We start from the raw sequence: 26,485 nt of genomic DNA, 5'->3' as shown, positions 1-26,485 counted from the left end.
GCTGGAAGATCCACACTGGCCTCACTCCTATGTCTAGCAGTTAGTGCCAGCTGTCAGCTAGAGCTCCTCTGTGCTCCACAAGGCCTCTGTCCCTCCTCCTCCCTTAAGCTACAGTGGCTTCCTTATATGAAGCTCTCAGAGAGCATTCCAAAAGGGTAATGGCAGAAGCTGAAAGGACTCTTGGGGCCTAAGCTTGAAATTTGCATGATGCTGTCCTTTCTGCCACATTCCATTGGTCAAAGCAAGTCACAAAGTCAGCCATATTTAAGGGAGCAGAGAAATCATCTTCATTTATAGATGGAAGGAATGGCAAAAATCACATTAAAAAGAGGGAGAGGGTGGGAAAAAATTGGTAGATTAAATGAGGTAGAAACCTCAGATATGCCACAGAACACACATGAAAACTGGGTACATTATGTACAAAATGCTATGATTGATTACAGAGTAATGACTTTTCTAAAGCAAATTAGAAGAGAAAATAATATACTGAATAAACTTTGGCTAAGATTCTATATATATAAAAAGGATATAGACAGAAAAGGTCAAGAAAGATTCACAGAATAGTGAAATAACTACTTTGGTTAAAGCAGAGAATTCAAACAATCATATCTCACACCCAGAATTTGAGTTTGAAAGGGTTTTAGCAAACACTCATAAATATTAAATAAGTGTGAATGACACACTTTTTGTCAGTGTGTTTGGTAGAGGTGTGGAATAGGAATATCCCTGGGTGAATCACTTAACTTCTTTGGTCCTGTTGTTTCCTTGTGAAAAAAATAAGTATTAAATGATAAAGGGCTCTTTGTAGCTCTAAAAATTATAGAATTGCATTTCAAAATACTTTCCATGTTCCAAAAGAAAAATGAAAATCCTGTCAGCACACAATATAACATTAAGCATGAAGTTAAAATGCATAAAATTACAGAAAGTAGATTAGCGGTTGCCTAGGAAATGGAAAATGACTGCTAATGGATATGGGGTTTCTTTTGGGTGATGAAAATATTCTAAAATTGATCGCGGTCATTTTAGAATATTTGCACAACTATTTAGAATATATTTAGAATAGTTGCACAACACAGTTGCACAACTGTGACTTTATTAAAAACCAGTGAATTGCACACTTGGGGTGAATCGTATGGTATGTGAATTATATCTTAATAAAGATGTCAAAAAATGCACAGAATTGGTAGACATGAATGAAGAAGGACTTCTATTAATAAGAAAAGACTGGGCTGGGGATACACAGATACATTTATTTATTTATTTATTTATTTATTTATTTATTTATTTATTTATTTTGAGACAGAGTCTCGCTCTGTTGCCCAGGCTGGAATGCAGTGGCACGATCTCGGCTCACTCACTGCAAGCTCCGCCTCCCGGGTTCACGCCATTCTCCTGCCTCAGCCTCCTGAGTAGCTGGGACTACAGGTTCCAGCCACCACGCCTGGCTAATTTTTTGTATTTTTGGTAGAGATGGGGTTTCACCATGTTAACCAGGATGGTCTCAATCTCCTGACCTTGTGATCCGCCTGCCTTGGCCTCCCAAAGTGCTAGGATTACAGGCACAGATACTTTTATTTAACTGAATCCCTATAACCAAGTGAGGTAGAGTTTTGTTTTGTTTTCTATCTCTAGTTAACAGATAAGGAAACTGAAGTCCAGTAACTTTACTGGCTTTCCTGATACTGCACACCAGTTAATAATATTCTTTAGGAAAAATTCCCAAACAGAGCCATGCTGGAGGATCACACAGTAGAAATCCTTAGATAACTACCTAGTAAACAAAAAACACTGGTGTGAAACTACAATCTAATCAGCTAACCAAAACTAAGTCATGCTGGAGGTGGAGGTGGGAGGGTAAGCTAGGAAAGAAATAACTACTAAAATTACCAATGCTGTCAGATTCCATCTTGATTGACAAGTTGCGAGCGGAAGAAAAGAGCATGCTAATGAAACCTACATGTGAGAGCACATAAGTGGGGTTGCTGCCAATCCAATCCAGATGGAGAGGGTAGACATGCAAGAAATCTAGACAGATAAGAATGAATCAACTTCTAGAGGATCAGGGGCACAGAGACAAAACAAACATCCAGATAAAGCCTTGGGCAAGGGAAGGCTGAAAGAAACAGGGAAAGCAGAAGACAAAATTTGATACAAGTTTATAATATGATACAGCAAAAGGGCATACAAAGAAAAAAGGCTCAGCTAGGTCTAGTTTCTGAAGGCAAAGGGGGAGGTATCACAGAGCAGCAGGACAGTCCTGGAGAAACTCAAAAAGATGACACTGTTCAACTGGGAATTAGAATTTTATTAATGCTAAACAATTTTCACAGACACAGAATGGAATTCAAGAGAATCACAAATACTTAAGAATTTGAAATACTGATTCAAAAAATAGAAAGTTTATATTCATGTACTAATAGGCCAGGTGATAGACAATAAATATGAAATAAGATAAAGGGTTTAATCTCTAAATAAAACTAACCATTTCTTCTATAATCTGAAGAGATATTTTTCCCTGCCCATCTATTTGCCCAGAAGACAAATACATGAAATAGATCACAGGGGGAAAAAAAGCCTGTCCTGCTCTAAAATAGAATTTTTAATAGGTTCAAATAGTTTCAGAGGCACAAGTACCCTTTTCTTTATGCAACAAAGAAAAGAGTGCTGACTCCTTTCCTTGCATGACCAAATTTCAGAGAAGCAAATTAGTTTCCACTGAGTGTTAGTATGTGTGTGCTTGAGCATGTATAATAAAGATGCTTACATTTATTTTGCTCAAAATATTTATTCAAAATCTTTCTCTAATTTTTCTGGCCTCCCCTAATAAATTTATCCCCTCATTTGATGGTATATTTTAATGTTTCCAAGGTGTTTTCACGCATTATTAAGCTGTCACCATTAAAGATCCTACACAAAGATATAAATGCCCCAAGGGTGACCCCCATAATTAAAACAGCTCAAAGGTGAATCACTTTGAAAACCAAGAAACCAGGCATGTTTTCTGTATTGCGCTATGATCAGAAGGGTGGATCAGACTAGTAGTGGCAACTGCAATCACTTGGAGAAAAGAAGCTTTTGCTAAAAGTAAAATGGATCAGGGCAGCATTACTTTACTGGTAACTTGACTGAAGGGATGAGCTGTTGACATGGGAGGACCAGACTGATGGCGCAGATGGAGAACTGATGAGAGCTGGACCGAGCAGGGTTGGTACTGCAGAGGGAAAGATCAACTATGACGAGAGAAAAAAGATATCGAACTGAAACTAACAATAGGGGAATGATTAAACACAGGATGGCAAATGCATACAATGAACTATTATATGGCCACTAAAAATCATGTTTCCGGAGATTATTTAATAATATAATAAACACTGTGTTTAAAGGTTAAGTGAAAAAAGATATGTAAAATTGTATATGTGTACAGTATAAGTCCTATTTTATTAAAAAATGTAATAGAAATTTTAGGGGGAAAAACTGTTTTAAAAAGGTAAATCTGCTGAGAAAAAAAGAACTTAGGCCAGATGACGGAGGATCATTCAACTTCTTGGGATTGATATTTTGTGCCACAGAAAATCAAAGATTCTACTCATCCAGAAAGAGTTGTTTTTCCTCCACATTTTAACCAAATGTATCATCAAGTAAAACTTGAAAAGAGGGGGATATAATCTGTTTACATACAGAAAAGAAAAAGGTTCTTTCAACAAGCAGTCAAACAGATATCCAATAAAGTTTATTAAAGTGTTCTTTATATTTTGACGTGGGATTCTCAATAAGGTTGCATTTTTCACACATTGTACTCAGGAAAGCATTACATGACTCAAATGGAATAAAATTTTGTTTAGTGGGCATTGTGCCATGGATTCAATACAATTTATGCAAGCTAATAGTAACAACAAGCACTACATACATACTGTGTCTACTATGTGCAAGGTTTGAAAATGAAAGAGATTTCAAATAAGAAGTAGTCCTTATTCCTAAAGGACATCCAGGAAATGACACAGGACAGGTGGATCAATAATTAAAATATAAGGTGGAAAATGAAAATCATAATGAGGCACAAACTGCCATAAATGGATAACAAACGGCTCTTGTTATCATAAACTGTATCTGTTATGCTTCTTCTGAGAAAAAAACAAAACCCAATTAGGCTATTTTATGGTCAGTCACATCATACCAATAGGATCAAAGATTCCTATGAGGCATCAAATAAGAACGGATTGTTCAGAGGAACTGCATTAGGAAGATTCTTTCTGAATTTTCTCAGCAAATACACCAACATTAAAATCAGCACTCGGAGTACCTTCTGAAGTGACAGGCCGAGCAAACAAAAACCTCACATAGGCAACACTAATAAGTCCTGATCATGGATGACAGAATACTTTAGGATTACCTATTATCCATGACAGAATACCTTAGTTAATGTTTTTAATCTCCTTAAGCAATACGCTGATACCGCCCCTAGCCAAAGTTTGATGTTTCTGGACAGCAAGCAAGAAATGGAAGACTCAGGCATTGACATAGTACTTCAAAAATTAATGAGTTGACAGATTACAATCACTCAAGAATGGCCCATAACTTTCTAAGACAACATTTAATGGCACTTTGAGTGCATACAAATTGTAAGTAATGGAGGAAAGAAAAGGACTTTATCTCTTACTCTGAGTAATGCTGAAGATGACCTAACTGTTTTAAACCATTATCAGGAGATCTTGAAGGGTCAGGGAGGGACCTGACTAACCAGTTAATACAACTTAATGCAGCCAAGAATTCATCTCTTAACAAACTGCAAGACGGATTAAGCCTAGCAATGGTAACCATGATATCGCTATATTTATTCTGGAAACTTTGTTTCAAGGAATGCCAAAGCACTTTTCCAAAAGGGGCGGCAGGGTATGGTCAAGCAATAGAACACAGCAAACACTAGGAGAACAAATAACCCAAGCATCAGATGCGTACATACTGAAATCCCACAGGATTCCAAAAAATTTAAATATGCAACTTAGCTTTTTGCGTTTACAAAGAAGTCATGTGAACCGGATTGACTGTTTAATGCCATTTGTTCAGGTTGTTAGGCCCTAACCAGATTTCAGGTATTTAGAAACATAATGATCTAATTATAACCACTGTAGAATTTAACAGTGGAAAAGGGCTTAACTTGCCTCCAAACATCTTGTAACATATTCTAAATATACGTAAGCTACAACATATATTGTGGTATTTCCATAATCAAAATTTAAGATTAAAACTGTGTGATTTTATTATGTTGGTGCAAAAGTAATTACAGTTTTTGCCATTATCTTCAATGGCATTATTCAATAATTATTCAATAATTTTTGAATAATGCCATGGAATATTGAATAATGCCATTGAATGGCAAAAACCGTAATTACTTTTGCACCAACATAATAAAATCACACAATTTTAATTGCAATAATGGCATTATTGAATAATGCCATTGAAGATAATGGCAAAACCCGAAGTGTTTACAGCTCCTGTAAAAGGCAGTCTTGTACCTTGAAAATAAATGTTCTCTTACATTTAAACTTCTCACACACACTAAATTCACACAGTTTTCTACTGGTTTACCAAAATAGTTAAGTAAAAAGGCAAGATGGAAAAAACTGAGAGTATATTCCCTAGCAACTCACAAACAGTTATGCAAACACAAAACAGATCTCATGCTGATCACCACATTTTGGCTCCACAAACAGAATTTAAATATTAAATTCTAATATTAATCCAGATGAAGAACCACAGAGACAAGGCCTAACTGCAAAGTTTTTGAATCCCCCTACTGTTTAAGGAACAAGGCAGACCATTAGTATCCAACAAATTCTACTCAGCTCCCATGTCCTGAAGTTACATCCGATGAGATGTTAACGTCTAACAAGTCTGCTTTCTTTGTGACAAGAAAAGGCAAAGCTCCTTCAGAGCCACTTTAAAAACTGCTCTTTTTGACAGACAGTCTTTACATTTTATTTCTACTGCTTACCAACAACCTAGGTAAGCCATGGAACTAACATTTCTGGCCTTTGTCTAATGTAAGAATGTGCAGAAACGTTGGGTAGTGACCCGCAGGCCACCCAATGAGCCATCTCACTACCACAGTATCTAAGGACACAGTTCTTTCATTGCAACTCAGCTCTTAAAATACACTCTGGCAGTGTGCTTGTATTTGCTGACCAGCTGGTTCCTCTGCAGAAACACCATCTAGTAAGTACTTTGTTCAGCACATCACCTCAAGGGTTCTCTGAGTCAGAAACCTCTCTTTGTGACATGCAACCAAAAAGAATATTCAAGAAAAGAGGAATGCAGGAATTCTGTAGGAAACTCCCAATCATAATCCCAAAGTAAAGTGTTAAGAGCAACAGCATTCCTTCACCAGGAAGCAAGCAACATCTCCCAGGTGTTCAGACCAAAGGGCACAATCTGTTCTTGGTAAGCTCCCAGGACAATTTTCTGAGGTAGCTCAGTGTCCCAACAGCTTCTTTGCTACCACTTCTCCAGGTTCCTACTCCTAGCTAAGAGTCCAACTTTTTACCCAGATTTGTATAATAAAAGGAAACAAGATCACCCATGTCATGACTCACTATAGCATATCATTAGCACCAACCAGGGAGATACCGTGTCCTGGTACCATGGGCCCCTTTTCTCTCTGGAAAGCACTTTCCACAGCCTGATATTCCAGGCCCATGATTCATCAAAGATTTCTTTTAATGAAGAATATCTCATATGCGTGAGTGACAGCAATTTAACATTAAAATGATTTATTACTAGACAGATTTTGAAAGTCCAATTTCAAAAAGTTTACAACATTACTTTTTACAAGAACATCTCCAAAATAATGAGAAATGCCTCTCAAGTGCCAGACATTAGGCCAGGGGCTCTACTTACATAATCTCATTGAACCCTAAAAACAACCCTGAGCCAGGCAGTTACTCTGATTTCACAAATGATCCAACTAAAGCACAGAGAGATTACATGCCTGGGTCCAGATTACATCGATGTGTCTGTGCCAGCATTCAGACTCATGTTCAAAGTCCCAGCATCTCTACTATGAAGACCAAGGCAAAGAAGGTGCACTGTGGAGCCCAAACTCTATAATCCCAACTCCCCAACAATTTACTGGCTGTTTGTGTGACCTCATACAAGTTACTTAATACAGTGAATACAGGTTTTCAGGATGGTATGTGGCATATGAGAAATGCTTAATATATGTTAGCCTTAATTATTACTATTAAACCCACCACATACCACATCTTCCTATATATCCAAGTCACCAAACTTTTCAAGAGCAAAAATATTAGATCTAATGATAACACCTTGTTGCCCTTGGAGTATACTGGTAGGATGAGGCTAAGTGCTAAACAAGAATCATGCCAACACATTTTAAGACTTCTTTCATTTTCAAAAACAGAGAAGGACCACAAACAAAAAGATATTGTACGCAGAAACCGACAGACCACAGGGACCAAATGTTTAAAGGGTCTCAGGACTAATTAACAAGTCCAGCAACCCAATCTACCAAGTATTCAAGCTACTATCCAAACATGGCATGTAAATTTTAAAAAATGTTTTTCATACTAATCATCAAACCAAAGCAACAAGTGAGCTAAAACATATATGAAAGGAACGGAAGGAGTTCAGGGAGGCTCAGCAACTTAGACAGTGCAAAGTCAGTCAACACTGAATGAAGGGTGGACCTAAACTGTGCATAAAAGGAACACAGGGCAAGAGAGGAGGCCTAGATCCTGCCCAGGAAAAACAGTTGTACACATTGGAAAATGGAGACAAGCCTGGCTAGGCCAGCCCCTCCAGCATTAGCCTGCCTGGCTCAGAACCAGATGGGTGCTGCCCTGTGACAGGGCTCCCAGGTCCTAGCCCTGTGAATAACTAATAGCAAAGCTTTGAGCACCCAAGATGGTAAATGAACTCAACTAGACCTCTGTGCTCCTTTCTAGCATCAACAGCCTGTGATTCTCTATTCTCTAATTATGAAAAGAAAGGAAAGCAGGTAAGACAAATTACCCATTTTCTTTTTTTTTTTTTTTTTGGCCTTTGAACTAAGGGCCTCCAACTCTCCAGTGGGTTCTATTCCAAACATCCATTTGTAGGTCAGAGCTAGAAGTTCAGAATGCACTTCCTCATGCATGAGACCATTACAGATTGTGATTAAGTCTTTAAGTAAGCCTGTAAACGTCTGCTCAGTCCCTAATGCAGCATAAACAGGCCTTCTCAAAGCTTTCCAATGGCTATCTACTAGTTATAGAACAAAGCACAAGCTCCTCAGCTCCATATTCAGGGCCCTCATGACCTGCACATAAATAACACCATCAACATTTCTGTAGGTTTTGAGAGCTTATAAAATGCTTGCTCATATCTTACGCTACCAACACAACTGCCCAGTGAGCAATCATTATCACAAATTGAACTTTGAGAGACAAGGCATGGAAGGTATCAGAGCCACACCTTCAACAAACCTCTCTGGCTTCAAGTCTAGTGTCCTTTCTAACTTCTGTCCCACAAATATCCGTGACTTTTCTGACTTCACTTCCCACACCCATAGGCCCATGCACCCCATGTTCTGGCACCAGTGAATCATTCATTATTCATTATGCCTTTCCTGTTCCTAACAACTTTTCCCCAGCTAGCAGCATTTTACTCATTCTCAAATGCCACGACCTCTCTGAGGCCTTTACCCAATTACCTGGGCAAACTTAAGGTGATTCTCCAATGCATTTTGTCTCTGCTCCTTCAAGAGATTAATGAGCCCCCTGTAGTAATAAACCATATTATACACACTAAGGCATCCCTCAGAATACCCGCTACAGTTCTACTCAATAGATATTCAAGGCCAGTTGTCCAGTGAAGTAACATGACACTATTTCAACGGGTTTTTTTTGTTGTTGTTTTTTGGGTTTTGGTTTTTTGTGTGTGTGAAAGTGTTTATTCGGTTTCATTTTAAGCTCCAACTCAGGATATTTAGAATATATATATGCTTTGTAAGCAACTTCATTCCCCACCCTCATAAACTCTAGGCTGGAAAATGGGCAGAGAGAGCAGCTTTTGGGTCCGAACAGAAAGAACCAAATCTGCCACATTTTAAGAATTACTGAGGCAATTGTTAAGCATATGAATTCTTAGTGCATAATCTCCAGGCACAAGGGTTTGGGAATATGATTGTTTAACAAATGTTCCCAGTTAATTTTTATGATCAAGCCAGGTTTTGGAAACAGTAGGTAAGATCACTGGGTCCTAAGCCTGGATGCACATTAGAATCACTTGGCTTAAATATACCTTATGCAAGTTGGGCCAGGGTTGGGCAGGTGGGTTAAAACATACATTTACAATAGAGGCATCTATAGTCACCCAGGAAAGGGAAACTAATGGGGGGAGGAAGAGTGTTAAAAAAAAAAAAAAAAAAAAGTCTCAGCTATTACAATGTTTGTGTTTGTTCAAAGGGCCACAGTATATATGCAGATATATAGTTTATCAGTGGTGTTAAGATTTCATAATCGAAGGGGAGATTACAAAATGTATGTCTAAAGAGGCACGGAGGGGGATCTAATGAAAATAAGGTTGAGGAACTCTGGGTTAAGATGATGAAAAAAGTCAATCACTCTTGACATTTGCATAAAAGAAGATATCCCCCTTTTCCCAAATACTTGTCCTACAGTTGCTCTGAGTTGAGTAAAGATTTGCTAACTGAGAAACAGTTCAAAGATGATATGGACATGAATGCTGGAGCCTGACTGTACATGGGCACCTTCAGAACAGGGCACCTTATCAAATACAAGCTTTTAATATGTTATCAATGGAGAGTAATAGGGGCTCTTTGTTCTCCTTTTGTGATCTCTCTTGGAGGGTGCAGTGAGACATCCTTTATTATTTCAAGCTGGCTTGGAAAGACTGGGGAGGTTCCTCTATTAACACAAACCAAACTTAGGCTCTGGGTTGTAAGAAGGCATGGCCTCTTTAGGGTTAAAATTAAAAATTCAGATCCATTTCAAAAGCAACGTCTGGACAGCTGTGATCAGGAGTCCAAAAAAAAAAAAAAAAAAAAAAGATATGTGGAAGAGACATAAAGATCATGCCTCAGCAAGCCCATGTGTAGGCAGAGTGCTAGCAGGAGTAGGTGGAAGCCCTAGCAAAAGGATGCTCTGATCTAGTGTGTTCTTTCTAGACACACTAGAAAGACGGGAAAAAAATGGTCATCACAGGCCAGCAAGGACAAGAATGAAAACTGTGATCATGCCATTCCTCTGCTTGAAAAATCTTTGAGGACACTCAGCCAGTAAGTGACTCAAATGGGTAAAACAAGCCAACAATAACCAGAGAAGGAAAGTGAAAGAACACAGCAACAGAAAAAGAAGGCAATAAAAAAGCACACACCATAAAAAGACAGCATAAAGAACAATCAAAAGGATATAAAAATTGTAATTTCAGAACCAGAGAGTAGCTTAAAGATTACCTAGTCTGTGGCTCTAAAAGCTGGACCATCACCTGTTCCCCACTTAATGCCTGCAAACCAGTTCTTAATCTGCTGCGTTATCATCAGACTCCTGGGCCTCACCCTCAGAGTTTACTCAGTAGGTCTGCAGTGAGGCAATGCATTGCAGTTTACAAAGTTCTCCGGTGACTCTCATGAGCAGCCAAGTCTGGGAGGCACTACCAACTTTGGAGATGGCCCCTTTCCCTGATTCTACAACTCCAGGAACCCAAAGCACACTTACAATGTTTATAAAATCCCTTATTTCCCATACCAATGACTTCTCTGCCAATTCCCAGTGTTAACTTTCAAAACAGTGGCAGTAGAACATGAGACGGAGGGGCTGACATGGCACCCAGGCTCCTTGGTCTAGCAGGACTGACCACTGCCCACATTAGCAGGCTCTTACACAATTACATCTTTAAGGCAAGACAGGCAAATTTGATAACTTGGTCACTTTTCAAAGATTTATTCCTTTGCATAGACCTACAAGAACATCCAAAGTGCATACCTCCATCATTACATAGTCAATACCTGGAACCTACTGCCATTATGAAGTATACCTAAAAAACACATGAACAAAATTTCAAAGAAAAATTCAGTTCTCTCTCCCTATGCATGGTTTACCGGCAACACTAAATAGTGCAGAGGACACTGAAACACACACCGGAACACACCTGGACAGCAAGGCTATGATGAGATATGGAAGAGAAGATTTGCAGGGAACATCAAATGTCCTTTGAATATGTAAAGTCTGTCACATGGTGAAAGAATTAGACTTGCTTGGCATGGCCAAATACCAGAAAACTAAAGAAAGAAACATGTTCCCCTACACAGTGAGCTAAAATGTCAGGGTCGTCTGGGGATACAGTGAATTCCCCATTCAAGTACCGGCCAGGTGACCCCTTAGTATGGTTTTATCAAAGGAACTGAAAAACTGGATGGTTGATCTACAAACTACCTTCTTGACCCTAGGATTCTGCAAGTTCCGTTTCCATGCACATTCCCCTCTTCCTTCTCAAAATTTACCAAGGTTCCTAGATAACAGTACCTGATATGCATTTTGGCCTATAATTAGCACCAAGTACAGCATTTGCATGAAGCAGAAAAGCAAACTTCAGGTTTTCTGGGGTCATAAAACAGCATCCAAAATTCAAGTTAACTGGAAGACAACCTCAGCAATACCATTCTGGACATAGGAACAGGCAAAGATTTCATGACCAAGACACCAAAAGTAACTGTGACAAAAGCAAAAATTGACAAATGGGATCTCATTAAACTAAACAGCCTCTGCACAGCAAAAGAAACTATTAACACAGTAAACAGACAACCTACAGAATGGAGAAAAGTTCTTTAATAAGGGAGTTCACGTACTCCCCTCATGAGTTACAAAAAACTTTTAAATATGAAATTTTGATTCCTATCAATATAGTCCACACTAATAGGAGCTTATTTTCTTTTTAAATTTAAAAAACAAGTCTCACAGACAAGAATAGCAATGTGACTGGTAATGACATGTCTGAATGAAAGGCTCAGACCAATAGCAGCCTACCCAAAACTTACACTCCAGAGTCACAGTGAGGATCAAGGGACCTGGAGAATTTTGAAAACCCTAATAGCTTAAAGTTGGGAGATGTGTCCAAGCATCCAAGCTATTTTTGCGTATTTGTGATGGCTCAGCTGTAAGAGCCACAAGGATGGTATCATATGACAGCATTTGCTCTGATGACACTTTCCAGGACACGGGAGGGCTCGCACCTTAACTGGACTCAGCCTTCCTCACTCATGGGAATATGCCTACATCTCCCAAGAATATACATGAGGGTTAAATGTCTGTAAACAGTCACAGAGACTGAATTCTTTATGTAGCTATTCTTCCCCCACATTATGAAGGAGCATATTCCAACAGGACCAAGAGCGGGAAACAATTGAGTGAGAGAGAATTTAGTTACAGTCAGTGAGATTTCAATTTTTTGCCAGTGACAGATGAGGTGGCCATTTGTCTGGTAATCCTGCGTGAACCACAGTCAAAACGTGAACCAACCACTTCATTGTCCACACATTTATCAGGGCCTGGCCTAAAGCCCAGCAACTATATGAGCACTGGAAAACTGACCCTCCCCAACAACCTTTAGTAAGACATGCTTTCACTGCTTCAAGTCACTTATTTATGAAGACAATGGAAATGCCAACAACTTATGAAGACAATGGAAATGCCAGCAACTTTCCTGGCTCTCAAAATGCTAAAGCTATCCTCCTGGGTTAGGCTATAGCAACGTTGATGGAATAAACCTTGTATTACTTCTCCCTGACCTCCTCCCTTCCAAGGGTGTATTTCATTAAAATTTACTTTCTCTGGCTTCATGTGGACCTTTATTTCAGAGTTGCCCATCTGTTTAAACACTAAAGAAGCAAGTATAAACCATGTTCCTTGGTCTCTCTCTGGCATGTGAGCTTTTGCTATTGCTGTATCCTCCCCAACTCCTCTGCAATTTTCCTCCCTCGATTGCTATGTTCTTCTTGTCAAGGATCTGTATTCCCTTCTAGCCACCAGACACTTTAACACTGGAGGAGCTATTCTTACAGGACCTAGAAATACACAGCTAGGATAACAACAAAGAGAAACTGACTGTCAGCACGTGACAAGTACAGTAATTATACTTTCTTTAACAAGTTTTATTTCAAAATCACCACGGACAATGCCTAAATGCTTTTGACTGATCCCATTCAAAAATCAAAAGAACATAACAACCTCACCACACTAAAAAAAAAAAAGAGAAACAAACAAAAAGAAAAGGAAAAAAAAAAACAAAAAACAAAAAAAATCTAGCATTACTAGCATTAGAAGGCAAAGCATTAACCTTCAGGTCCTTTCCAAAGTCAGTCTCACAATGTTGCATCTGTAAATGGTACAAAGCAGTTGCCGAAAAAAAATTCCCTTAAAGCCATCTTTCATAGTGCAGGAGTTCTAAGAATCTGAGGAAGGCTACCAGAGAACAATAATCTGGGAAGGGGACAAGAGAAAATGTATTAAGAGGAGAAATGCAAGTGATTACTTCTCAGATAATAATCATGATCATCCAACATTCTAAGAGCAAATGAGGATAAAAACAGAGAAGCACTGCCATCATAAATCATGCACGCCTCAGTGTGCAGAGGAGGCCCTCCGTGACAGGCACTCCTGAGTCCCTGAGCCAGGTGACTTAGCCATTAGGCAGAGAAGGCACAGTGCTGAGGGCCCATGATACTTTTCAGGGTCTTCAAAAAATGTTTTCATTTCTTTTGAAATCAAAAGAAAAATAAATATAATAATATGTAAAAAGAATATTTGACTAGTGCAGTAATAAAATATAACCTATAAATTTTTTTAATGGAGAAAGGAGACCATAAAGGCAAAGTGCCTATGCTAGGGCCCAGAAAAGTCATACACAGCTCTGTCCTTAGAGAGAAAGCAGATGCTAGCAAGGCAAGTTGCTTAAGATCCAAGGTGGACACATGAGAACCCACAAAGCATTCAAATCATGTAAGCATTAGCACAAATGCTTTTCTGCAGTGAGAGCTGAACAATGAACCCTGCATATTACAACAGGCATAAAGGAAAGGAAAAAAATAATTTTTTGCTTTCAATTTTTCAAAGAAAGCATAGTGTAAGTGACATATTCATAAGTGCTCTCTGGAATAATAAAGAGAGAACAAGCTGTGGTACCTGAATAGAGAAGAAATAAGTCAACAGGTTCTTGAGATCCTCCTATGTCGCTGGCACTGTGGAGTACTACAGTAGTAGCCCATATTGTCCCCATAGTAAGTATTGACATTCTAGTGTGTGGCCCTGTTCTTTTTTCCCCTAGTCATATCTGCTTCACTTTTTAAAAATATATACCAACTTTTAATTTTACTACATGTACACTTCAAATACTTCAAATACCAGTAAACTAAAGAAAGAAAAATGTTCCCATTTTTCTAACAGACTTCAATATCTTATTACATATATTACATCACAAATAATTTCCTATGTCCTTAAACAGAACATCTGGAATTCACTAAGGTAGGTGATAACCTGATAACCCTCTTACAGTATCCTGAACACAATGGAGAAACATGGGCTGAAGGATAAAATGGGGGCGGAGAGGTTCAAAACTTGTTGAACAATCAAAGTCGATTCACAGAATGCTGATTAGTGGGCTCGTGACCTGATCATCTGCTTGTTGGAGAGTATGGTTCAGGGCTTCACACTGTTCCATAGTTTAACTTGTGAATTTGAGTTACTGATATTGACCAGCACTGTGCCTACCATGTGCAAACCTCCATACTAGATGCTGTACACACACTGACTTACCTTACCCTTTTAACAAGCCTGTGAAATAGAGATTTTTTTTTTCCACTTCATAGTTAGGAAAGCATATGGGGATGGAAGCTCAAAGAAGTTAACTTGCTGAAGAGTATACAGCTAGCAAATGGCAGAAGTCTGAATTCAGTCTCCAGCTCTTATTTCTTTCCACTGGATGACATGTTTATTTCATTTTCAGGGTTCCTGAAACTAGCCAGTAAGTTGTATGAAAATCAAGTGGAAAAAGATCTCTTGAAAGGCAGTTGCAATGAAGCTAATGTGCCAATCTAATGAAATTAAATTTAGATCTGAGAAATGTGAAATCTTGCATTTAAATCCAAAAAACCTAACGTTCTGTACAGAATCATGGAGATCTGGCCCAAAGGCAGCATGCATGAACATGCTGGGATGGATTTAACTAGAAAGTCAAAGTGAATCCAAGAGTTATACATACTAACTGAACTAGAAACTCAATATGAATCCAATAATTACACATACATATTCACATGCTCTAGAACTGCATTCATAGAAGTATTAAGCCCTGGATGAGGGGAGTGACAGTTCTCTGCCCTTGCTAATAAATCTCATTTGGGGTAGCATATTTTAAGGACTTTGGTGAAATGTGGTATCTCTGTAGTAGCATAATCAGACAAAATAAATGAACTAGAAAAAATCTTCAACTGAAGATAAGTTTATATAGAATAGAGAAGGGTGAATTTATGGGTGGACAGGATGGCGGCATACATCCTTCAAATACATATACAGTCTTCAATGTGCTCTTTTCCTTTCCAATTGACTTTACAATCCTGTGGTCCAGAAAGTAGAGGTTTTCTCCTCCTTTACAGATGTCCAAGCAGACAAAGTACCTCCTCAATCCAAGACTAAATAATTTAAGTTTCTGCTAACAGAAATTTAGGTGTTTCCCGTGGGCTTACTATGTATTCACTTAGTAAGTATTTAGGCACTTCTGTGAAAAGAGGGTAGGAACATAATGTCTTCTTCAACTGCTTTTCAAGCCCCTTAAACAACATTTATTTTCTCCTCCTCCCTATTCTACCTGCCAGAAGCATACATCATAAGGATCATAAGATAAATGTGATGGGCAACAAAGGGCTGTGTTAGGATGTAAACCCAGAAAAGATATCCGAACTTCCTTTCTCCAAAATGCCTATTTTTAACCTTCATCATTGCATCATCCTGCCACTTAATTCACCTTTCTGACAAGACACTCAAGTTATCATCTGACCCTTAATTGCCTCTCTCTCTTCCACAGCTCTTGGCATTTATAGTTTCCAATCCCATAGAGCTTTAACTTAGGCTCTGATCACCCCCACATGGGTCAGTGCTACCACCTCTCCAGTCTCTCAGCCTGCAGTGCAGTTAACTGTGCTGTGACCCCCACAGTCCTGTACTCTTATGAGGGTCAGTGCCTCCCTGACAACTTGAAACCCAAGGAGCATTCATTGTATCAAAGCATTTAGCTGCTCTACATGAGTTCCTATGCTCTGCCTTGAGTAATTCACACCCCAAAAGATAAAAGCATTTATGAAATGAAATTAAATGAGGTTAAGTATCCACCACCATTTCCTAGAAGTAAAAGGAAGTAGATTTGGCAAATCACTTCAACTACCTTGATGCCTATTCTGGAAAAGATTCAAGGGCACATTTTTTAGAATTCTAATTTAGAATGCATTTTTTACTTAACTCCTTTCCCCTGTTATCTTTCTCCATGTTCATACCATCATACATAAACATCCAGTCACATACAGAATTTAGCATTGTTTTGTAAAAACAGAATCTCAAGGAATCTTATCTGCCTTTCTTTTCTTATATAAAAATGTACCAAGAAAGTTCCTCTGTGACAAATAATAAAACTTTATTTAATTCTGTAAGGACTGCACCATAGTCATGGTATGTGTGTACCACAATTTATTCAACAATTTCATTGACAGGCATTCACTGTATTTCCTTTTTCTTTTTCCTTTCTTTTTTGCCACCACAAAAAAAAAAAAGGCACTATTGATACAAAAATCCTTCCGTTTCTATCTTGATACACTGGTATTTCTATTTATAAAACAGAATGCCAGAACTGGAATTATTAGGCTTGATTTTTAATTTTAATAGATAAGGCCAGAATGACTTCCAAAAGAGCCATATCATTCACATGTCTACCATTGCCCTACATCCCAAAGGCAGACTTTTTTAGAAGACAGCGCGTGTGTATATAAGCATTAATATAGATCATCTCTGGAAAGATGCAAAGGTAATAAAAGAGTGGCCTTCTTCTTAGAAAGGAAGCACAGACTTGGGAAAGGGATGTAAAGAAAACCCACTTTTCATTGTATGTGCATCTTTTGTGCTGTATTCATGTCTTACCATGTCCATATATTACACATTACACATGCAAAATATAAAATGCTCTTTAAAATATTTGTAGACATTTCAAAAAAAGTGTTGATCATACAGCACACATGGCATTGGCCTCATGCAATTAAATGATATGAACTTAAAATGCATAGGATGTAGCTTAATCATTTTTTTAGTACCTACATTACCCTAGATTCTAGGGATACAAAAACTGAGGCAATCTGCAGCAAAGAGAACACTATGTATGCTAAGTAAAATAAACAAAACACAGAAAGACAAGTACCATATGTCTTAACCAATTATGCCTATAGCATGTGGAACCTAAAACAATTCAGTTCATAGAAGCAGAGGGTAAAATAGTGGTTACCAGAGGCTGGAGGTGAGGAGAATGGGGAAACGATAATCTCCATTCTTAAGCGGGTACAAAGATAATCCCCATTCATTCTTAAGGGTACAAAGTTTAAGTTAGGTGAAATAAGTTTGATTTATTTAGGTCAGTTGCACAGCATGGTGAATAGAGCTAATAACTGAGTACTGTACATTTTGATACCACTAAAATAGAACATTTCAAATGTTCTCATCACAAAAATGTTAAAAATTTGAGGCAATATGTTAATTAGCTTGATTTAATCATTTCGCATTGTATTAAAAAATCATAACATCACTTTGTACCCCACAAATATATACAACTATAATCTGTCAATATATAATTTTTTTTAAATAAAAAAAAATGAAGATAGTCCCTTCCCTCAAGCTCAGAATCCCATAGAGAAAAAGACATGCATGCCAGATATGCACAGTGCCAGACGGCAGCTATGATGCTTGGGTGAAGGATGCCCCAGGGCTCATGAGGGAGGGAGCCAGCTAGGTGGTATGCAAGTGGGTCATCAGACAACCAGTATCTCGGATTGAAATTAGGGGCTGTAATCTTAGGTGGGGATTGTGGGTGACTTTTTCTTCTATGTCTTTAAACATTTCTGTATTTGTCAAAGTTTCTTAAAAGGGCGTCAATATCATGTCCATAATTGGGGGTCAAAAATCTCTTTCAAAAATATCAGCTGAAATGAACGTTTTCAGCTCACAAATTGAACCACTAATTAAAATTCTGGCTATCTTCTTTGTCTTAAGTGAAGCCAACGTGTTGAAAAGTTTTAAAGGGGGAAGAGAGCTGGATTTTTAGCAGAGGTTCCGACTTTCAGATTGTTCGGCATATATGAAAGTCTTCACAAGTTGCAGAGGAATCAGAAATACAAGGAAAGAAGAGGTGTTATGCAGATTTTTTATCCTTCCCTCTAGCCCTCCATGGGGTTATTTTGAAAGAAATATTCAGTTTACAAAGTATCCTAGAAAATATATAACATCTTGAATAAGAAACTTTAACCTATGATTTACATATTCTGACTGTAAGAAAGCTACGTCTTTTAAAGGCCACAACTACAAATATTGCTCTGTTTTGATTTGAGTAACTCTAAAGCAACATAAAAAAGCTTGTTACTGATTTCTACAGTCACTCGGCACTTAGCATTTCCATCCCAATGATTTCTCTTTCCTACATGTTTCTTTTATATGAGATTCAAGAAGCTTTTGACAGAGATACCAAGGGCTTCAATTCTCATACTAAAATATACCTATATATTCTGTCATGTAATGAACTCGGAATTTTTAACGTATAGTAGGTAGAGAATATAGACCCAACATCTATTTTATAGTCCAAGACTAAATTATCCTGAATATAATTACCAGGCCAAGAATCAGGAAATACACCAAACAGAAAAAAAAAAAAAGTGCCTTTTGGTACCACGCTCACTGTAATTTATAAACTAAAAATACGTAATAAATAGCCCAGTGTCAAAAGCATTGAAGATTAAAGCCTCTTTTACTTTTTTAAAAAGTGCCTCTGAAACTGGAATTACATTAGACACACCTTCATGCATTTGCCAAAAGAGCTCACGTTATAAAAGCAAAACTTTCAATTAAAAGTTAAGTGATTAGCAAGAAAAGAATGCAGAGTTATTCCACTTCAAGAGTTACAAAGGAGAGATGAAAACTAAAAGCAGCAACATGCTTGGGTACTTGTTAAACCTACTTATATCCTGGATACAGGAAGTATTTTGTTTTGACAGCAGTATGGGCCAAGACCAAAGTATTATTTTTCAGTGCTAGCATTAAAAACAAACAAAAATAAAACATTTTTTAAAACTGGCCTGCCTATCTTCCAGGAAGATCAAGATCACATTGGCCAAAACAAAAAGTTTCACAGGGATGACTATCTGTGTACAGTGAACTCTTACCTTCAACAAGTGAACGCAGGAGGAGAGAGAACTTGCTTAAGTTTGTCCCCTGAAAACAAATGCCCTTAATTACCTACAGACGCAACATGCACAGACCAAATTAATTTATAGTCTGGAGAGTTTCTGGGTCTTGGCAGGACAAAATTATAAACAACTGTCACCATGTTTCAATAACCTAAGAGTAGAGAACTGGACCTGAGGCAGGCTTTGGGTACTAGCTCCTCAGGACACGCTCACTGTGTGTGCATACACAAGTAGGTGGAGAAAAAGGCCCTAGAGTGGAGGAGAAAAGAGAACAAGAGAAAAGAAAATCTCAAATAATGGTCCAGGAGGGGGCCCAAGAAAAACTCATGACCTGGAGCTATACGCTGTGCTTGATGGAACCATCATTGCCACTTAAAGGTGAGAAAAATGAGACTCAAAGATGATAAGTAGCTTTGCTTGATCATATAACCATTAGAGGATAGAGATAAGACATGAACCTAGGTTCATTCAACCCCAAAGCCCAGTGCCCCACTCCTTCTCATAGTGCGGCCCCAGGACCATGAGCGTCAGTCACCTGGGGCACTAGCTAAAACTACAGACTCCTGGTCCCACTCACGACTCCTACCCCACCCCAACATAATGGGTGAAATTACTGGAGATAAGGCTCTAGAATCCATATTTTTAAAAAGAACTCCCCATGTGCTTCTCATAAAGAATCAAGTCCAAACTACTGCTGTGCTCCCCGCAACAAGTGACCAGCCAGAGAAAGACAGACTGGTTCCTTATACACAAGAGGCTTGGCGGTAAGCCTGGTTTGCATGCGTGTTGTTCAACACTAATGCTGCCGCCACACAGCCACATGCACATCATTCTTTAAAATCAACACTTAGGGAAGCCCATACCCTAATATTTCCTCTTCTACAATATCCAGAGCTCAACGGGCCCAGAAAGACAGTAATGCAGGTTTCAAAGTCTATTTTAGCATTTCAAAGGCCAATCGAAATTGCATATTTATCTCCAAAACACTAACCAAAGGTCTAACTAAAATGTCTGAAAATAAGAAAATTCAATGTTAGCTTAATAAATACAGCACGTCTGGAAGCAAGGTTTTCAAAGCTATGCTGGTAGCACATACTCTGACCAGGCTTCACTCTGCAAATATCTGTGCACCTTCTTGTTTGGACCAACTTTGGGGACTCACTGCTGAGCAGAACGATAGACACTGTGTCAGTACTTCATAATCACTTCTCTTATTGTTTAGACTCAGTTCTTAGTCTGCCTCGACCATCAAATGTAAATACCTTCAAAGAAACAAAGATTTGCAAACACCAATAATGGACAGATATGTGTTGGTGGCATGAGGATAATTCCCAAAGAGGTTCAATGGTGTTTTGAAATTTGAGTAAAACCCACAGAGTGATTAATTTAAGGGTAAAATATGCATTTGTATGTGTAAGCACCTTTTAATCTGCTAATTTTTTTAAAAAGTTTCACTACCATCTAACAACAATTCAGTTAATTCACTGAGTTTAAAAACTAAGAAAACAAGATTTTACTAAACAAATCAATACAACAATCATTTGACCTACACATTACTTTAGCCAACTAAATTGAGCTGAATTCTATAAAAGACGAGTTGGAGTTAGAGAAGTAAATGAGTAATGAAGAGAAAAGGGAGTAGAGAAGAAAATGCTGTGAATAAGCAAAAGAGGAAGTACGAATCAAGAAACAAACCATGAGAGCCAAAGGACACTCTGTATAGAGGAAAGGAGCAAGGATGCAAGGGTTTCAGAAGGAGCTAGCAAAATTTCCAACACAATCTGCAGTTCCTTTGAGCCACAGGCTTCAGATTACTATCATCACCTATTAGCTGCTACTGAAAAACTAATTTAGCTACTTAGTTCCTTATCTTTAAAACCTCCAAGCCAGATGAGATGACCAGAAAGGCAAGGTGTTTCAAGACTACAGAATCCAATTCAAAATCACCTCCCTACTCTACTCCCTGCCACAGTCCTACGACCTGTTGAGGTGTCCAAAGATCAGAGAGTGCAAACAGGCAGCCCACAGAGTCAAACCCAACCTGTATACCTGATTCCTATAGCTCACAGTACGTTGTTCCAATTGTTGGATAACTGCCCATTTTTAATTACTGAACACTTAAAAATCAGGAAGCTGCACATAAAAACTGATTTCCAGAAAAAAAAAAAAAAAGAAAGAAAACCACAGAGCCAGGCAGTAACAGTAGGCCCACCTCCTACCTGGTAGAGTTGGGCAGGGGCAGCTGTCCTCTGTAGAGGGGGCATGCACTCTATGGTTTGCATAGGTTTGTCTATAACTAGCCTGCCCTATCCTACAATTTGCCGACTTGGCCCTGCCACAGGTATTTGATTTTTTGGTCCCTCATGGAGCTGATTCACCCAGCAAGCAAGCATAGCAACTCCTGGGCTTCCTTAAGGGCAATGACCACCACACCCCTCCAATCCGCACAGTCCACTCCTGAGTCACACCCCAGAATACAGCCTCACCCACAGCTGCTTCCTCTTATGAATCTTCAACTCTAGTATCCCGGATCTGGCCATGACCTCTCCCATAGCCCCAGTCCACTATGCTGCTGTTCCATTTTTCTCTCTGCCCACCCATTCCTTCTGGAGCTCCCTTCTCTCTCTGTACAGCATCCCAAGTACTTTTTCATTCGCATCCTCAGTGGCCCCATCCCACTCTCGTCCAGCCACTCCCTATTCCATAGGTACAACCAGCACCCACAATCCACCTTTCTCTATCCTAAGCCTATAAAGTTGAGCACTGCAGAGGAAAAAAAAAATGAGAAGCCTGGCACCACCAAAATTTCATGCCAACCTCAGCAATGCCCATTAGCTCCCCCCTCCCATTCCTTCCCCTCCACTACCTCCAAGGCACCCCATGCTCCACCTCCACCTCCCTCACCTAGCAGAGTGTCCTATCTCATCTTGAACTGAGAAAACTAAAGCCACCAGGTTTGATCTTTTATTTATCAACAAGCATCCTTCCCCTCTTTCTTCAAATTCCAGTGCTGGTACCCAGTCACTCAAACCAATAATTCAACTGTTATCCTTCACTCCCCCAACCACGTCACTAAATTCTGCCTTGGTTTGCTTTCTAAATATTAACCCTATCTCCTCCAGTCTTGTTCCCTTCAAATCCATCCAAAAGCTGCCATTAGGCTGAGCTCTCTAAATTACGTCTAACAAGACACTCCTCTATCTACAAAATAGAAGCCAAACTCCTTAACCTAGCATTCAAGGCTGTCCATGATGGGGCCTTATCTCTTGACACCATCTTCTTAAACCCCATGCTTCCAACAACACTTGGCTCTAGGGTGCCCCTGCCTGCGTATGCAATGCCCTCTACCTCCAAGAAGACTTTGCTATTAGCTTCACAACACAGGCTCACCACGATCTGATCTGCTCAGGTGTCAAGGCAGGGACTGTGCATTCACTTTTGCATCCCCAGTGCCTAAGGCACACAGCAGGCCATCAATATGCATTCACTGCATGAGGATTTCAAGGGTGCCACCCAATCAACAGGGCCTGTCAGATTAGTACCTCACATGTAAAAGCCTGCGCCTAGCAGACCTGGGCTTAACCCCAGCCCAGGTTTTTCCTAGCTGAGTGTCCCCAGGCAAAGTGCTCAGCCTCAGTTTCCCCACATGTAAAGTGTGACTTTTAAAAAAACCTCACACATAAGGCTGATGTGAGGGCAGGACAAAATCTGTTTAAGCGCCTACTTGTACATCTGGAATACCGTACGCAGCTAATAAAGAGCTGCTATTGGTATTTTAAAAGTTACAACTGAGGTTGTAGTCAACCCTTCCTATCCTGCGTGTGCTGTGTGTGAGCAGCTCAGGCCGTCTCTTTTGAGAGAAAGCTCCCTGCCTTTTGGCCATTTTATTCCTCATTAACACCTCAACTAATAGACAAGTGGGAGAAGAAACGTCCTTCTGTCAACATGACTAATGACATATTATCTTTCTGTGCTACTGTTGACCCTCTGCCAGCAGGATGTGCTGACTCAGCCAGCACTGTCACCTGCCTCTCAGGTGGATAGCAAACAAATGTGAACACGCCTAGCTGGGGCCAGAGCTGTGGTCTGTGGCCTGCAGAGTTCCTCCCGAGACAGACGCCTGTCTCAAACAGAAACTAAAGCTGTGCTCCTGTCATCACCGAGCCCTCAGAATAACTCATTATGCCAAGGCACTAAAACAGAGCGGTTAGACACAATGAGAATGTGGAAATATCTGAGGAGTTACGTATCTAAACTACTCCACACAAAATCTATTTTTTAATGAAAAAATACACTTTTGGAGCATTTCTGTGATTAAGGCACTGAATTTCCCAATGCCTGAGGTAGAAACACATAAGTAAGTCCCTGATGATAAGCTGACAGAAAACAAACAGATACACAGCTAAGTCCTGTCCTGATGAATCTCATTAGAAAAGTAAACCTCGAAGGCTGGGGGAGCAGAGAGACGTTGACAGATTGGGAGACCTGGGAGGGTTTCACAGAGAAGGCAGCACTGACGTTGGAGAATAGCATTCTGAGCAGAGTGGACAGCACCGAGAAAGGCACAGAGGCTGGGAGAGCTAGCCCTATCACTGAGTGACAGAAAATTAACAAGTTAGAAACTAAGTGTATTGATCACTTTCATTTTTATTATACCCTATTTATATACGTTTTTGTTCTCTCAAAATTTCTCACACAAGTAGTGAGAATAAAATCTAGGGAAAATGTCTACATGTAAAAGCTTTTTTTAAGAATACTTTGAAACAGAAATCATTCCTGCTAGAGATCTTTCCTGAGCAGATGGCCCTTACGCTTTTGGCAGAAGACATAGGGTTAAACGAGAGACATAACATTTATCTACTACTCCCTGATGGGAAAGAAGGGTGTCTGCAAGAACCAGGCAAGCTTTCACCGTCTGCCTGCCTTCCTTCCTGCCTTCCTTCTTGCAGCAGACACTGCAGAGTGCCCACCCCACACCCGTTTCCAACCTCTTGTTCCAACTATTCCTTGCCCACCTGCTTCCCGCTACAGAGGCGAAATTTAAAATAAAATTTTAAAACCAGACACTGTCATTGTCAGCCTTGCTGGTGGCCAGGGCTGGCCTGTGACTCTATCTATCCCTTTCCTCTCTGCTAAGGGTACCAGCACGGGATCAAGTCACGGGGAAGTCATACAAGCACCCACCACTGCTCCTACCTTCAGGCTTCCTGATGTGTGAGATAACTAAATACCTGTTTCATTAAAGGCATTTTAGGTTGAGATTTTTGTTATTTGCAGTCCAGAGTATTCCACATACATTTCTCTGTCTCCCTAGGGCTGAACCCTCCACTAAGGGGAAACTACCAGTGAATTGAAACCACAGAAGTTACCTGATGCTTCTCTTGGACCAGATTTACCTTGTACCTATATCTGAAAATTGAAATAAACATTTTAGAATATATAAACTTTTTAAAAAATAAAGTATACATCACAAGTAAATATCTTCTGCTATATTTACCTTACCAAAACCACCTTCTACCTTACCAAAAACACAAAATTTCCTTTTAAACAGTAAGTTACCAAAGAGGGATGGTGACTAGGTTGAAGAGCAGAGACCTGATTTGCTTTGCTCCTGTCCCCATGCAATTTCAGTGAATCACTGTAGTTACCTGTGGTGTGGGGCATAAATAACACTGGACCCTTCCTCCTTCTGACATTTTGCAATGAAGTTATCAAAAATCAAGGTATGAGAATAAGTGTAAGATGTTATTAGATAAGACAGATCTATTGTAAAATGCTTGTTTTCCCTTAATTTTTATTAGCATCCATTTGTAACGGAAATATGTATAGTTCCAGAAAGCACATTAGAGCCTCTTTAAAATACTGACCTTTACAGTCAAGACTAATGATTTCCTCATAAGCTAATCACTTGATATGCTTTGAGAACAGGAAAAAATAGTATATAACAGCTGAATAATTATGAGCAGACTTACCATGGAGTTACTATGAGAAAACAAATGCTCACTTCTGTTCAGTGAGCTTCCTATTGTTTTCCGAGACGGATGTGCTTTGACTTCAAGTATGTATATAAGGATTCAGCTGTGAGTTACATCCCGAACGTAAGAAATCCAGCACCAAAGAAGGGATGTCACTAATCTTTGAAAGATTATGCTTGAATGAGCTCATTAATATTTAGTGACCCCTTTCTTTAAATGATATTTAGGCTCAGTGCTCTTTTTCTTTTCTTTTTATTGATTTGTTTTTGAGACAGGGTCTCATTCTGTCACTCAGGCAGGGGTCATGGGTGTCCCTCTGTTCCCCTTCACAGAACAGATGCAACTTATGGTTCATCAGGTGGCTTTTGGTGCAGACAACACTGTCTCCCCATGTCTGACCTTGAGGCAGGAAGGTCCAGTGATAAGGAACACTGGCTCTGGAGCTAGACTGCATCACTTCAAATCACAGCTCTGCTACTCTGCTACTTAGCAGCCGCGTGGCCTTGGCAAGTTATTTACCCTCTCCGTGTCCCAGTATCCTCATCTGTAAAATAAACCAGTTTATGTGAAATATAGCTATGGTTGTAAGGATTAAATGAGTTAATCACGGGAAGTGCTTAGAGCAGACTGAGGCACACTGCTCATAAAATGCTATCATTATTATAATTATCAATTACGCAGGTTTCCTCTCCTAAATTCTAGGTCTCATAAAAACTTCTGCCATGACTCAAGTACTTTACAGTTCCTATACAGCAGTTCCCTTTTCCAGTGCTCCCTAAATCAATAAATAATTCTGCTGCCCACTCCCCATCAATAAAACCAAAAATCTACATCCTGCAGGTACTGTCCACTTTACCCCCAAGCTATCTCAGTATTTACTGCTACCACTACAGTCAAAGTCACCAGGAGCACTTCACTAGAACCTCTCAATAAAAGCCCCCTCTCCCAGTCTCCCTGCTTCTTCTCTTTCTATCATCTAATCTCTAATCAGCAGGCAGAGTGAACTCTC

The 26,485-nt window shown here is 39.3% G+C and overlaps 1 protein-coding gene and 1 long non-coding RNA gene across 2 annotated transcripts in view; one reads left to right on the top strand and one right to left on the bottom strand.

Moving 5' to 3' along the window:
- LRRC1 (leucine rich repeat containing 1) overlaps window positions 1–26,485 on the bottom strand; it is a 129,483-nt gene that overhangs the window by 89,943 nt on the left and 13,055 nt on the right. The gene's annotated exons all lie outside the window — the stretch shown is intronic.
- Window positions 6,361–24,897, top strand: LOC103883735. Its single transcript, XR_646074.4, has 3 exons — window positions 6,361–6,441; window positions 7,965–8,017; window positions 24,816–24,897. It is a non-coding gene; the product is annotated as an uncharacterized LOC103883735 (long non-coding RNA).

The sequence above is a fragment of the Papio anubis genome, chromosome 6 (genome assembly GCF_008728515.1).
Source record: "Papio anubis isolate 15944 chromosome 6, Panubis1.0, whole genome shotgun sequence".
Lineage (NCBI taxonomy): Eukaryota > Metazoa > Chordata > Mammalia > Primates > Cercopithecidae > Papio > Papio anubis.
This window is presented reverse-complemented; position numbering and strand designations above follow the sequence as displayed.